This window comes from Lycium ferocissimum, chromosome 9, assembly GCF_029784015.1.
Source record: "Lycium ferocissimum isolate CSIRO_LF1 chromosome 9, AGI_CSIRO_Lferr_CH_V1, whole genome shotgun sequence".
Classification (NCBI taxonomy): domain Eukaryota; kingdom Viridiplantae; phylum Streptophyta; class Magnoliopsida; order Solanales; family Solanaceae; genus Lycium; species Lycium ferocissimum.
The window spans coordinates 33,328,305-33,343,546 of NC_081350.1; positions in this window are offsets into that span (position 1 = coordinate 33,328,305).

Below are 15,242 nucleotides of genomic sequence, written 5' to 3' on the forward strand. Positions count from 1 at the left end.
AGAAAGTTGTTCGTTAGAAGAACTAATTGAAATTGAATACATAATTGCAGAAAAGTGCCAAGGCCTTCCTCTTTTTGTTGTTCTAGTTGCTGGACTTCTATCAAAGATAGAAAGATCTAGAGATTGTTGGGAAAAGTTTGAGGTAAATTTGAGTTCAAAATAGTTGATGGACTTAGTAGATATGAGCTATCAGAATTTACATTCACTCAAGTCATCCCGCGCCTCTAACTAGTCCAATTAAAAGTCTTTATCTCCGGATAACATCCTTTTTGTAGCAATCTGAGACAACTCGCTTCTTTCCCATGAGAACACCATTGATGAGAGTTGTGGAGCTTCATGTCCACCAAGTGTTTGATAAAATGTTTCAGTATATATTTCAATGTATTTCTTTGTATTAACAAACAGTATATTTCAGTATATTATTTCGCTGTATTTCAATGTAGTTATCTTTTTTTTGGTGTAAATATAGTGAATGTTCCAAATATAGAGCCTATTTTTTACTACACTTTGTTTTCACGACTTTTGTACTTCGCTGTATTTCAATGTATTTCTAATTTATGAAACAGTTTCTGATATATTTCATTGTATTCCATTGTATATACGCATACTAAAACTTTAAGAAATAAACAATTAATCATATTTCATTATATTTCAATGTATATTTTTCCGTGATAAAAGTTGAGAGAGATACATAAGCTTTTATGGAAGAACAACCGTTATGCGTGATTTATGGGAAGGTTTAAATCGAATCCCATAATATATATTATTTTTTAAAATGTTCCATAAATAGGGCCTGATTTTACTCTTCAGTGATTTGTGTGAAATATGATTGATTTTATTTGACTTACTATTTAAAAATGAAAAGAATATTATGTTCCAAAAATATAGACTATTTTTTCTCTCAGAATTTTTTTAAAAAAATATGTTCCAAAAATAGAGCCTAAATTTACTCTAACGTGTTTTGCATTTCTCTGTATTTCGCTATATTTCACTGTATTTCAAAACTGCGAGATACAACTGAAATACAGCAAAAAACAGCTACGAATTATAAATCTTCAACTTGTAGCTATAACTAGTTAGAAGCTATTAAAAGGTAGCTATTTGTGTAAGTTTTACTAATTTTAAACTATCTTTTCGAAAGTAATTATTGTCTTAAAGTTCTACCTATGAATTTTGAGATTCCAAAATAATTTGTCAATGTCATGAAACTCTGTATCCTTATTTTTCAAGTACGGTTGGCTAAGCTTCTAAAAATAGTTTATATTAAAAAGTACTTTTGACTAAAAGCAATTTGTGTTTGGCCAATTAATTTAAAAAGTACTTTTGAGCAGCAATTAGTGTTTAGTCAAGCTTTTAAAAAGTGCTTCTATGTGTATTTTTTTCAAAAATACTTTTCAAATAAGTGCTTTTGGGCAAAAACTATTTTTTTTAGCTTCTGAAAAACTGCTTCTGCTACTCCCCCAAAATACTTATTTTCTCTCAAAAGCTTGGCCAAACACCTCACTTTTTTAAAAATAAGTACTTTTGGGGGGAAAAAAAAGCTTGGCCAAATAGGCTATAAACCTCAATGTAGACTAACAGGCATCCTCTATTATTGGGCGGGTGGGGGGGTTTGGGGGGGTTGATAGATTGCATTGGTTCGAATTTTTTAAATATCAAATCAAAATAATTGTGTCGGATTTTTAAATTTATAAACCAAAACAAATCAATAAAAGTCGGGTCTTTCAACCTTGAGTTTTTTTTTTTTTTTTTTTTTTTTTAATTTTTTTTATAAAACCTTGAGTTTTTTCGGTAAAGTCTTCGTACAAAACATAACTTGTGCTTCAATTTGTTTTAGTCCTAATAAGATACAACTATCTAAGGTGTTTTTTAAGAAAATAACATAAAATGTGAGATATGTGATGACATTGTACTAAAATTTTCAATAAAAAAAAAAATAATGAAATCGCATAAAACAAATATTCCTAATTAATAAGTCATAATAAAAATGATCATAATCTCAAAGTACTAAGTCATGTCAAAATAAGTATGGCTAATAAGTATTAAGTACATAATTAAACATTAAAGAAAAAATAAGATTAATTTATGTATTTTCAGTGTCCAAACAAATGCAAAACTAAAAAATAAATATCCAACGTTACTGTCATTTCTAGTGTTGAATTAAATTTCTTTTGTTATTATCATTAATTAATTTTGATTTAGACTTTAGTTGAGCTACTAACATATGTGACAACTCTTCTTCTGTTGCCAATCCAGAACCTTGCCATTGTATTCTACCAAATTTGTCAACCAAGAACATGCACCAGTAAATTTGATACAGAACGGAAAACACTTACGTATAACTTAATTCTTCTGCTTAGTCAATAAGCAAACTCAGAGGTAATGTTAACACTTAATACCCGGTCAGAAGGTTCAGTATTTTACGCTCTTTCTTTAAATAATAATGGTCTCCAAATGAATAAACAATCTGTCTACGCAGTACATCCTTTTTTTCATGAGGGTTAGATTTCCTCATCATCCGAAGTAGTAGTTTCTTTATAGGACTGAGCGTCAAAAACCATGAATCTATATGTAATATAAAGCTAATTGGAGCATTCAATATTCTAGGTCCAAGCTTAAAATAATATGTTCAAAAATGAAAAAGTTTAAGAAATATATACTCCATTATTTTTTTATAACAAAGATCATTTTATTACCAAAATGTAGAGTTTAAGTACATGAAAAGCCTATCAGTTGGACGTACAACCCCAACGACAGAAAGCCACTCAAATATAAGAACTGCTACATCAGCTAGAGTTAAGCACACATTAATTGGGATAGCAGTTGTGCTGATCCAGCCAAGACTTCAATCTGCTTTTCATTGCCTCTCTGTGATGTATCTCCTGAATAATCTTCTGCTTTGTTGCTTGTTACTAAACACTCTTTGATTCATTTCCATCCACATGAAGTACACTCCAGCCCCTAAGATCATTCTGCAACTCCAGGGCTTCTTCCATTTGCATAGCTGCAAGTCCACTTCACTTCATCCTCCCAGCCTTTAGGCAGTCTTTGGATGCCCATTCACTGTAGCATCCTTTTTTCAGACCAGTCCAGAGCACATGTGAAGAATCGGTGAAAAATGCTCTCAGTAGCTTGATTGCATAATGGACAGGTTTGGGTCACTGTGTCCTAATTGTATAATCTATCTCTTGTGTTCAGCCTTCCATTCATAGCTAGCCAAAGTATGAAAATCTACCTGGATTGTCCTTGAATTAGTTGTTGTTTACCATCTTTCTCCAATCAATTTTCTGAAAACCCCCTTTAAGATTTTGATACATCACTTTTAGTAGCAGAAAAGATGTCAGCTGGTCCAATTTGTGATTAGAGTCATGCTTCTTGTATGTACTATGTGGCCTTCAATTTCTTATGAACAATCCATGATGCTTATTTAGGAACATCCTCAATCAGGTTCATGCATCTTCTGTAGTAGCTATGGATTCACTTGACCCGAAGCTTATCTTTTTTTTGACACAGAGATTCCAGAGTAGTGTACTGATACTTAGACAACAATATCAAGAACATTAGTCCACCAGCTATCTTGGGCCAACAAACTTGGGTCCATGCCATCAGAGCCTTGTGAGATGTGTCTACTCCTCCAGTCCACAAAAACTTCCTACATGTAGCTTCAGTAAGATGGACAATGATCTTGGGCAATACATTCTAAAATTAGTATCCTCATCCCACCAACCAAACGATTCCTAACAGATGAAACTAAATCCCAATACGAAGCTACCTTTTTCCTTTCTTTTCCTAGTTTTCTTAATGGGGATCTCTTTTAACAAATCGGAAATTACCATTCGTGATGCTATAGAAAATTAGAATTTTTTTAACAAGTATTATAAAACAGCAGATATTGGTTTGAAAATCTGCCTTGCCTTCTCATTCCCAGAAAAACAGAATTTATATACATGAGTTTAATCTCCTACTCCTGAAATCTCTCCTAAGAATATTCTCAGAATAGAGCATATCCCTATAATATCTCCTAGAATATCATATCTCTTACAAATATAGATACATAAAATAAGGTTACTTTATTTACACAGATCTTGCTTAATACCCCCCCTCAAGTTGGTGCATGAAGATTTTGAATGCCCAACTTGCAAAGAAGGTAGTCAAACTGATGCTTTCCTAATGCCTTTGTAAAAATATCAGCGAGCTGCACTTTAGAGGAAACATATGCCGGAAGAATGTTGCCCTTCATTATCTCGTCTCGGAGAAAATGACAATCTATTTCTATATGTTTCGTTCTTTCATGCAATACTGGATTCTTTGCTATGTGCAGCGCTGACTGACTATCACAATATAGTCTTATTGGAGCAGGATGTGGCACCCCAGACTGAACAAAATTCCCTTCAGCCACTTTAATTCACAAGTTGTGGTGGCCATCGATCTATATTCAGCTTCCGCGGATGACCTGGACACCGTCTGTTGCTTTTTAGTCTTCCAAGATATTGGTGAATCGCCTAAGAGCACAAACCACCCAGTGAGAGATCGGCGTGTTAAAGGGCAACCTGCCCAATCTGAATCACACCATCCATATAGCTTCAAATCACATGCACTACGCAATAAAATACCTTGTCCAGGTTTTCCTTTCAAAAATCGAACGACCCGTAGTGCGTACTTCCCGTGTTCTTCTTGTGGACAATGCATAAATTGGGATAGTACATGCACATAATAGGACAACTCTGGTCTAGTGAAGCACAAATATATGAGACGACCTACCAGCCGTCGATACCTTTCTAGATTAGCAAGTGGACGTCCTTCAGCTAATGCTAACTTGTGGTTTGGTTCCATAGGAGCATTTGCAGGTTTGGCTCCTAGTAGTCCAACTTCTTAAATAATATCCAAAGCATACTTACTTTTGACATAGGAAAATGCCTTCTGGATTCCTAGCAACTTCGACACCCAAAAAATATTTCAAAGCGCCTAAATCTTTCATGTGAAAGCAATCACTCAAATAGCTTTTGAATTTTTGGATGGCGCCATGATTATTTCCAGAAATTATCAAGTTGTCCACATAGACAAGCACATTAAGTTGAACATCATTCTTCTGTAGAGTAAATAGTGAATAGTCAGAGTATGATTGCCTGAAACCATACTCCTTCAAGGAAGTTGATAACTTCGCGAACCAACATCTTGGGGCTTGCTTCAATCCATATAGTGATTTTCTCAGTCTACACACCATATTAGAATGTTGTACTTTGAAGCACAGGCATTTTCATGTACACTTCTTCTTGGAGATCTCCGTGTAGAAAGGCGTTATGCACATCCATTTGATGCAACTCCCACTGCTTTTCTGCAGCTACAGCTAAAAACGTCCGCGCCGTAACCATTTTGGCAACTGGAGCAAATGTTTCATTATAGTCAATTAACTTATAAAATGAATAATACGCAAAGTCTCATAATATAAAGAAAAGTGCGGAAGCGAAATACAAATACTAAGTCTTACCCATAAATCCCATAAAAATGTCTAGGTCATGGAACTACTAGTCTGAATATAAAAGTACGAGACGTAGCTCGGAATACTACTAAGTCATCTAAAGAAGAAGAGGCCGCCATGATCTAATGGTGGCTCATCTCTACTGAAATGGACTGAACAAAGCTGGAATGAATCAAGTATCGGCTACCTGGTCACCGTTAACCACACCTGCACACATACAACATCACAAGTGTGAGTCTAAAAGACCCAGCAAGATCATCGACACTCTCAGCTTACCCCTGGGGCAAGTCTTTGAAATCCATGTTAATGCATAAAAGCAATTACACAGTACAAGTATATCAAATATATACAAACACTGAAGCTAAAGCTAAAATCATGAAGCATAAACAAGCAAAACATGAAATACTCTAAATCTGAATCTATGCTCACGGGACATAGTACGTATTTACCTATGTCTTACCCCGTTTTCCGGAGGGGCATTATTTACCCCCATCTTACCGGACGAGCAATACATAAAATACACTGAATCTGAATGTAGGCTCACGGGACATAGTACGTATTTGTCTATGTCTTACCCCGTCTTCGGAGAGGGCATTATTTACCCCCATCTTACCCGGACGAGCAATAGATGCGCTACACTGAATACGAATAGTACGTATTTGTCTATGCTCACGGGACATAGTACGTATTTGTCTATGTCTTACCCCGTCTTCCGGAGAGGGCATTATTTACCCCCATCTTACCCGGGTTACTTAAAATTCTAGCATCTATCTCTCACCGAACATCAATGGGACCTGTGGAAGTATGCCCCTCTGAAGATATGATAAGTGGAACATACATCCAATCAATACCACTTCTAAACTTTACATTTATATAAATAGTATCTATTTAAGCGAAATTACGCTAAAGGACTCATACGGTCATTACTTTAGAAACTTGAAAGTTATCCAATTTAGATCATGCTTGCCCACTCACACGAACTAAATAGTTTAAATGCATACATACAACACAAACCATATGTTTTTTATGAAAAGCAAGTAAACTAAGAGTTTAAGCCTCACTTGCCTTATAACCGGAATGCAAACCTCTCTTGAAACGCCAAATTCTCTTCAAACGATCTCCAATAGCCTCAATCTATTTAATAACATAAATAATGGGTTCAAATTAGTCTAGGGAACTGATTCCATAATTTTAGACAACTCTGGGTCAAAGTCCAATAGCTATCACGCTATTAGTAGACTAATCCCTTTAATCACCGCTATGTTCAACAACTCAATTGGTTTAAAAACGTTTCCACTATGCTGTTAATGATATAATTTATAAATCTTCTCTTATCATTAAAACTAGAAGAGAGTAGAACTAAATGGCACTTCTTTATCCGTTCAAAGAAAGAAAAAGAAGTTAACAGAAGCATATACTTTGTGGTTTGAAAATTTTGGTGCAAATTCCTATGTAGAAATAAAATCTAAAAAGGTATTGTTTATTATTAAATAATATTTCTACTCCCAAAGCCTAATGAACACAATCCTGACACCCATAATCATTATGTCCCCAAAGATGAATTCTTGACAATATCCCATAAATAACAAATTGTGTTACAGATCCTAATTCAATTCATGAAACATGGATATAGAAGGAACTAAGTGCAGTACCTGAACCTGACGATTGGATATTCTAGTCTTCCTCACTTTCGCAGCAAAACCTCTCGTCTGATGTTTCATGTTATTCCCCTCAATATCAGAATGTTATACTAATACCTAGTAACAGTCTAAGACGTGGCCTGTAAATAAAATAGTGGGTCTGGCCCACTTATTTACTTAACTGATTTCCCCATTTCATTTATTATATCATATAACCTATATTTTCCAATAAATATATATACATACATATAATATGAATATAATCAATACCCGCTCCGATATGAAACTCGTTAAAATTAGTAGGCTATAATTAAGAAAATAACTCTAGAATTCACTCGAAAAATATCAGGCTGTTACATTCTCCCTCCCTTAAAATAACGTTCGTCCTCGAACGTAAGAAAATCTCTTCGCGTTATGACCAGCAACGAGAAAAATAAATGCAATAGCTAAATGGTGATGGGCAATATCAGTCAGCCATAAACTTTGCGTTTGCGGATGGTCAAAGAGCAACACATTAACAACCTTAACTGTCTCAACCAGTCTCTTAGGCCTACTGAAATTTAGGCAGAGCTTCCCCTATAATTATGTCTAATGTCACTTATATATCTGGTATAAAACCACTAATAGCAACACCAACAAACATCATAAATAAATCAACACATACTAGGGAGTTCCCGGCGACTCCATACCATCAATCACATGCAAAATCGGGCACCAGGCGACCTCGTACCATCATGCAAAATTACAAATAAAAATATAACACCAATGTAACTCAATTAAGTCAACACATAAATGCGAATATATAAACGCATTATCTATTAGTTTAATCCTCGTGAAAACACATAAAGAGTATACCTGTAACCAATGCACATATGCATTGGAGCTTCTTCTCTTGACATGACTCAAGAGAAAAGCTCGGGATATCTGTCTCGAATGTCCTGCTCTGCCTCCCAAGTAGCTTCCTCACTCGGATGGTTCTTCCATAAGACTTTTACATAAGAATACTCTTGGATCTCGGTGCGAACTCCGCCCGTCCAAAATAGCTATTGGGGCCTCCTCATAGGCTAACTTCGATCAAGGCTCGAACCCTCGTTACGGGTCAATAACTTTGAACAATATGGCTCGGGTCTAGAGTATTTTCGGAGCATAGAAACATGAAAAACTGAATGAACTCTGCTAAGGACGGCGAGGTAAAGCCAATCTATATACGCAAGCTCCTATCCGCTTTGGGATCTCGAAAGGACCAATATATCTCGGAGCTTAACTTGCCCTTCTTGCCAAATCTCATGACACCCGCATGGGCGATACTTTTCAACAATACCAAATCACCCTCCATGAACTCAAGATCACGGACTCTCTTATCCGAATAGGATTTTTGCCTCGCTTTCGAGTCGTCTTGAGCCGGTCTTGGATTACCTTACCTTGTCCAAAGCTTGAACCATCTCTGGACCCAAAAGCTTCCTCTCACCTGGTTCGAACCAACCAACTGGAGAACGACACCGCCTACCATACAAAGCCTCATATGGAGCCATCTCAATCTTGGGAGTGGTAGGCGTTATTATAGGCGAACTCTACGCAAAGGCAATCGCTCGTCCCAATGACCTCCAAAATCGATGGCGCATACCCCTCAACATGTCCTCCAAGAATCGAATAACCCGCTTCTCCGACCGACCATCGATGCAGCGGATGGAATGCTGTACTGAGCTCAACCTTAGTACCCAAAGCCTTATGAAAAGATTGCCAAAAGGCGAGCGTGAATCAAAGACCCTGCGCGAAATGATAGAAATGGGCACGCCATGCAATCGAACTATCTCACGAGTATAGATCTGTGCTAACTGCTCTGATGTGAATGTAGTCTGAACCGGTATAAAATGTGCGGATTTGGTAAGTCTCCCACAATCACCCAATCGAATCATGTCTCCTCGAGTACGTGGCAAGCCTACCACGAAGTCCATAGTGATTCTCCCTACCTCCACTCGGGAATAACCGGATTCCGAGCTAACCCTCCGGCTTCGATGCTCGTACTTAACCCGTTACAATTCAAACAACGAGCCACATAATCAGATATGTTTCTCTTCATCCTCATCCACCAGAAATGTTTCTTCAAGTCTTGATACATCTTTGTAGCTCCCGGATGTATGGAATAGCGAGAACTATGAGCTTCTTCCATAATAGTACACCTCGGAGTTTCCTACATGACTGGTACACATAACACCGCCATCGTGCCAACACTCCCTCGAGTCAATAGTCGCTCTCTTAGTCTCCCTCGCTCCACTTGCTCTTTGAGCTTAAGCAACCGCGATCCTCGAATTGATGAGCTTTGACCTCGCTCAATCAAAGAAGACTGTGCAACTACGCAAGCAAGTATCCCTCCACAAGGCGTGGCATCAAGTCTAACACCACTATTGGCCAACCGCTGAAAATCTATAGCTAAAGGTCTGATTGAGGCTGAAATAGAAACCAAACTACCCATTGACTTCCTACTCAAAGCATCTGCCACTACATTAGCTTTCCCCGGGTGGTACAAAATTGTCATATCATAATCCTTTAGTAACTCAAGCCATCTCCGCTGCCTCAAATTCAAATCTTTCTGCTTAAAGATATACTGAAGACTCTTGTGATCTGTAAATATTTCACATGGCTCGCCATACAAATAATGCCGCCACAACTTCAAGGCAAAGACCACTGCTGCTAGCTCTAAATCATGAGTCGGGTAGTTCTTCTCGTGGTTTTTAGCCGTCTGAGGCATATGCAATCACCTTGCCTCTGCGCATCGAACACAACCTAAACCCACTCTTGAGGCATCACAATACACTGAATAGCCTCCCTCCCCAGTAGGCAAAGTCAATACTGGAGCCGAAGTCAAAGCTGTCTTGAGCTTTCGAAAGCTCAACTCACACTCCTCTGTCCACTTGAACTGGACATTCTTCTGCGTCAATCTGGTCAACGGTGCAGCTATGACTGAAAAATCTCGCCACGAACCGTCCACGTAATAACCGGCTGTGCCCGGAAACTCGATCTCGGTAGGAGTAGAGGTCTAGGCCACCGCCGCACCGCATCAATCTTCTTTGGATCGACTAGAATACCATCCTTAGAAACCACGTGACCTAAAAACGCCACTTTCTATCCAACCAGAACTCACACTTCGAGAATTTGGCATAAAGCTTGTGTTCTTGCAACTTCTCTAACACCGCCCTCAAATGACCCTCATGCTCCAACTGGCTACGGGAGTAGATCAATATGTCATCAATGAATACTATAACAAAAGTGTCGAGAAAAGGCTTGAACACTCGATTCATAAGATCCATAAATGCTGCTGGGGCGTTAGTAAGCCCAAAAGACATGACCAAAAACTCATAATGGCCATAACGAGTCCGAAATGCTGTCTTAGAGATGTCCTCTTTCTTGATCCTCAGCGATGGTAACCCGATCTCAAGTCAATCTTGGAAAAACGATCCGCACCTTGAAGCGATCAAATAAATCATCTATACGAAGTAGTGGATACTTGTTCTTGATGGTGACTTTGTTCAATTGCTGCGTAGTCAATGCACATTCGCATAGAGCCATCCTTCTTCTTCACAAATAATGCGGAGCATCCCAAGGTGACACCTTTGGGCACGATAAAGCCCTTATCAAGCAAATCCCCAATCGTTCCTTCGACTCTCTCGACTCGGCGGGTGTCGTACGATACGGGGGGAATAGAAATAGGGCGAGTCCACAGTAAAGTATCTATGCAAAACTCAATCTCTCGGGTGGGAGGCAATCCTGGCAAATCCTCAGGAAATACATCTGGATAGTCCCGTACAACCGGAATGCTGTCTATAGTCACTGTCTCAGCTCGAGTATCCCGAACCGTGGCTATGAATCCCAAACAGCCCTGGCTAATCAACTTGCGGGCCCTGAAATAAGAAATGATCCGCTTCTCTGGAGCGGCTGTGGTACCTTTCCACTCTAATCTCGGCTCTCCAGGTATATCAAATCTAACTAGCTTGTTATGACAATCAAGTGTAGCATAACGGTATGCCAACCAATCCATACCCATGATGACATCAAAACTGACCATCTGAAGTTCGTGAAGATTCACCAAGGTCTCTGTACTCTGAATAGATACTATACAATCACGATATACTCGATCTACCACTATAGACTCCCCAACTGGGTTAGATACTAGAAATCGCTCCTTAATTTCTGTCTAGAGATCTTTTGCATTCTCCATATGTGATATGGTTGAACGCAAAGTTGGTTCGATAGTATTTCGGATCCATGACACTAGCATGGACTGAACTGTCCACCAGTCCTCCAACTCAGAAGACCCTTCTTCTGGTTGTGTGATGGTTCCATCAACAAATCCCCATTTCCTCCGAGCGCGCAGCGATGTACGCATTGCACGAGCCCATTCTTCATAATTTTCTCCTCGCAATTGTACTTGCATGATCAAGTTTCCTGGGTTGTCGTTTGAAGTTAAATCGTAAGGTGAGATTTTCTTTTTGGTTGGTTCATTCCTTTGTGATCCTTCATCCCTTGCCATGGCTATTTTGGATTTTGGATCAAAGGCTCCCCACCCCCTTTTTTTTTTCTCATTTTTTTTTTCAAACCAGATCTGGCGCTGATACCATAAAACAGCAGATATTGGTTTGAAAATCTGCCTTGCCTTCTCATTCCTAGAAAAACAGAATTTATATACATGAGTTTAATCTCCTACTCCTGAAATCTCTCCTAAGAATATTCTCAGAATATAGCATATCCCTATAATATCTCCTAGAATATCATATCTCTTACAAATATAGATACATAAAATAAGGTTACTATATTTACACAGATCTTGCTTAATATATTACAAAGTCGACTTTTTTTTTTTTTTTTTTACAACATTATTCAAGTGCGAAATCCCAAAAAAATAATAATCAAACATATACCAAAAAAGAAACATAAAAAAAGGACGAGAAAATATGAAACACAGTAACTTTTCTACGTTTAAGAAATGAGTGGAAGTATAATCAATCAAACCGGAATTATGTATCTCTCCGTGCTATTGATCATGAATTTATGATAAAGCCAGCTCAATCGTTCGGTGACTGCGGTTCTATCTAGCAACTGAGTTGCAGAGTATAAAATAGAAATGGAATAGAGAATGCGGCAAAATGAGGGGAAAAGGACTGATGAGTAAGATGCCAATGTGAGAGGGCCAAATATAGAGCCAACAAATCGGACCATTTTAGCGTAGTTTGAGTAATTTGGTGTTCTATGATTTTGAAGAAATTAATCTTAGCTGAGCATCGTACGAAAAAGCAGTAAATGAGGAAACTTGCAATGGCCAAAAACATCTTTATAGGGTGGGTTTCAAACAGGGACGTATCACTGCCTTGGTACATGAGTTGCAGAAGCTCAACCATTGCTGGAAAAATGAAAGCAACTAATATGTTTGCGCGCTGAGGAGAAGGCCGAGGAGATGTGATGAATACGTACTGCTCATGATGAGAATAACAATTTATAATATTGATGCAATATGTGAAATTGATCTGCCCATTAATGGAGTAGTTTTGGCCATGGTGGTACATGCTGGGAGAAACTGATGTGGTTCTTTCTACAGCCTCTGCCATTGATGCATTACCAACTGTTACGTCTGGGGCAGGTTTATATTAAAATATCAACCAAAATTTGGATTCTGGAGATAGTTTCCCTGAGAATATACCAACATGCGAAGTACTCCAATGACTATCAAATGATATCAGCGGCCTGATATAATAGCGTGACCCTATGATATCATGCCTGATCAGTTTTAATATCATAAATAGGCACATCTATATATAATATAAAACTAGGCATAGACAAGGTGATGTGGCACCTCTCTATGGCCTAGAATACTATTTATCTTTTTTCTCCATTTTTTGAGCCTTTTTCTAATTATAAAATGAAAAATTCTAATTATCTCTTAATTATTATGCTCAATAATGGACAATTTATGGCTACACATTAATTAACATTAGAATAAATAACAGTGGTTCATTGGAATGGAAGAAATGGGCATGATTCCCATACCTTAAGCAAATTAATGCTCTTAATATATCCTTGAATGTAATGATAATGGATGATTAATTCTTTGCCTCATCTCTACCAGACCAAGAAATGTATTTATCTTTTTTGGCCTTTTTTATTGTTTTTAAGATTTTTTTCTTTTATGATTTGAAAGAAATATTTAGAAGACCACAACCATTAATGTTATCCAATTAAATTGACAATTTATACATGTTAATGTCTATTCCATATTCATCCCTTTTTTGCTCATTTCCTGTTCATGTGCTATCATTTTAATCTCCATTTAAAAGTGAATAATCAGTACGTATTAATTTTCATGCTTTTTTATCTTCTTCTATAACCGTTGTATATATATCCTCAAAATTTTCATTCGTTTGTCACTACAATGCTTCAGTCTAACAGTTTTCTTCTTTTGGCCTAGACGTCTAACTTCTACAATTTTTTTTGTTTGTTTTCTCTCTCTGTGTATTTGTATGGTCGAGTATTAATTATTTAAATAGATTATCTTATTTGTATTAATTATCCTGTTTCACTTTCATTTCGAAAGTGAATATATAAGTCATGATTCAAAGTAACTTTTCCGAACTTGTACTCTTGATGCTGTGAAAATTATAATTATGAGACTCCTTTGTTGTGTGGATATATATATTTAAATTCATTATTTGTAAATTATTAGCTTCAACAATTATTTTAGTTAGATCGCCTTATTCATAATCTACTTTCTGGAGCAGGTACAAAACCATTCTTTGCATCCTAGGAACGGATTAGGGAAAGTTTATAAAAGAGCAGAGATATATAAAAAAAATAACAAAAGGTGATATGACTCTTTGATCTTTAGCCAAATTTTCTCATTTTTGACCTTTTTTCTTATTACTTTAAATAGCAATGTCTAAATATAAATTTCTCATGATGTTTCAGTTACAAATGCTTCATTATAAGCTCAAAAAGGTGAAAGCAACTTTAATCATCTTCTCTTAATATCAAGGTAAAAACTTTCTAAACTTTCTTTATTTCACCATTTTCTTGACATTTTTGTATATTTATTTTACTGTTTATTTGGGGGATTACAGTGGGTATGTTGTTGTTGTTAATTTGCTTATTTAGTTACTTCTATGAAGCTTTTCTTGCCCAATATTTATATTTAGAAATATTAGTTCATCCTAAATGATTATGTATTCTAATAATTGATATGTAAAATTTGATTTGGATTGAAAAGATTAGTTTAACGAGAGAAGAGAATTTGAAAATTATTTTTCTTTGAAACTCATTTCTTTATTTAACATTTTTTTGAATCTTTCTTTAATTTCTCATCATATATATTGCACTAAAAATTTAATACTTTTAGATGCAAATATTTTATATATCACTTAGTTTTTTATTATTTTATTTGAATTTCCTCTTATTATGAAGTTTTCTTCTCCACTAAAATAATGTTTGATTTTTATATATGGTTTTCTTATTAAAATTTACATATATCAATATAGATTGATTTTTTCATATTTAACATACCATGTTTGCCATAAATTCTTTCGATTAATAACGTATACATAAGTTTATGATTTCAATCATATTTAAAAAAAAATTGATGACACCGCACGAAATGCGGATAAGTACGCTAGTATAATATATGAGTATTAAATTCAGTAATGATACTATACTGGGTTTAATACTAATGTTCATAGACTTGGCCCCTCTTTTTGCTTGAAACAAGACGCAAAGACAAATTATCGGCCTCCACCAAACATTTGCAATATCTTCGATAGTTTGTGTGCTTTCAACTGTGGTACTTGGTGTTGTGCGTGTACGGTAGATGTCCTTCTTGGACAAAAAGCCTAGAGTAACACATTTAATTAATTCCTTCTGTATCCCCTAAAAAGCCTAAAAGGCATTTGACCTGAAATTACTTTTGTTTAATGTCTTCTGTATTGTCGGAGAAGATGATGATAATATCGGAGAAAAAGAGGCAAATAAGTTTGATATACAAGAGGCCACTTAAGAATAATTGAACTGGATTGTTGATTGGGCTGCTGATTTCACTTTGTCAATTGGGCTACAACGAATGGGTCTATCTATGTACATTTGGGCTT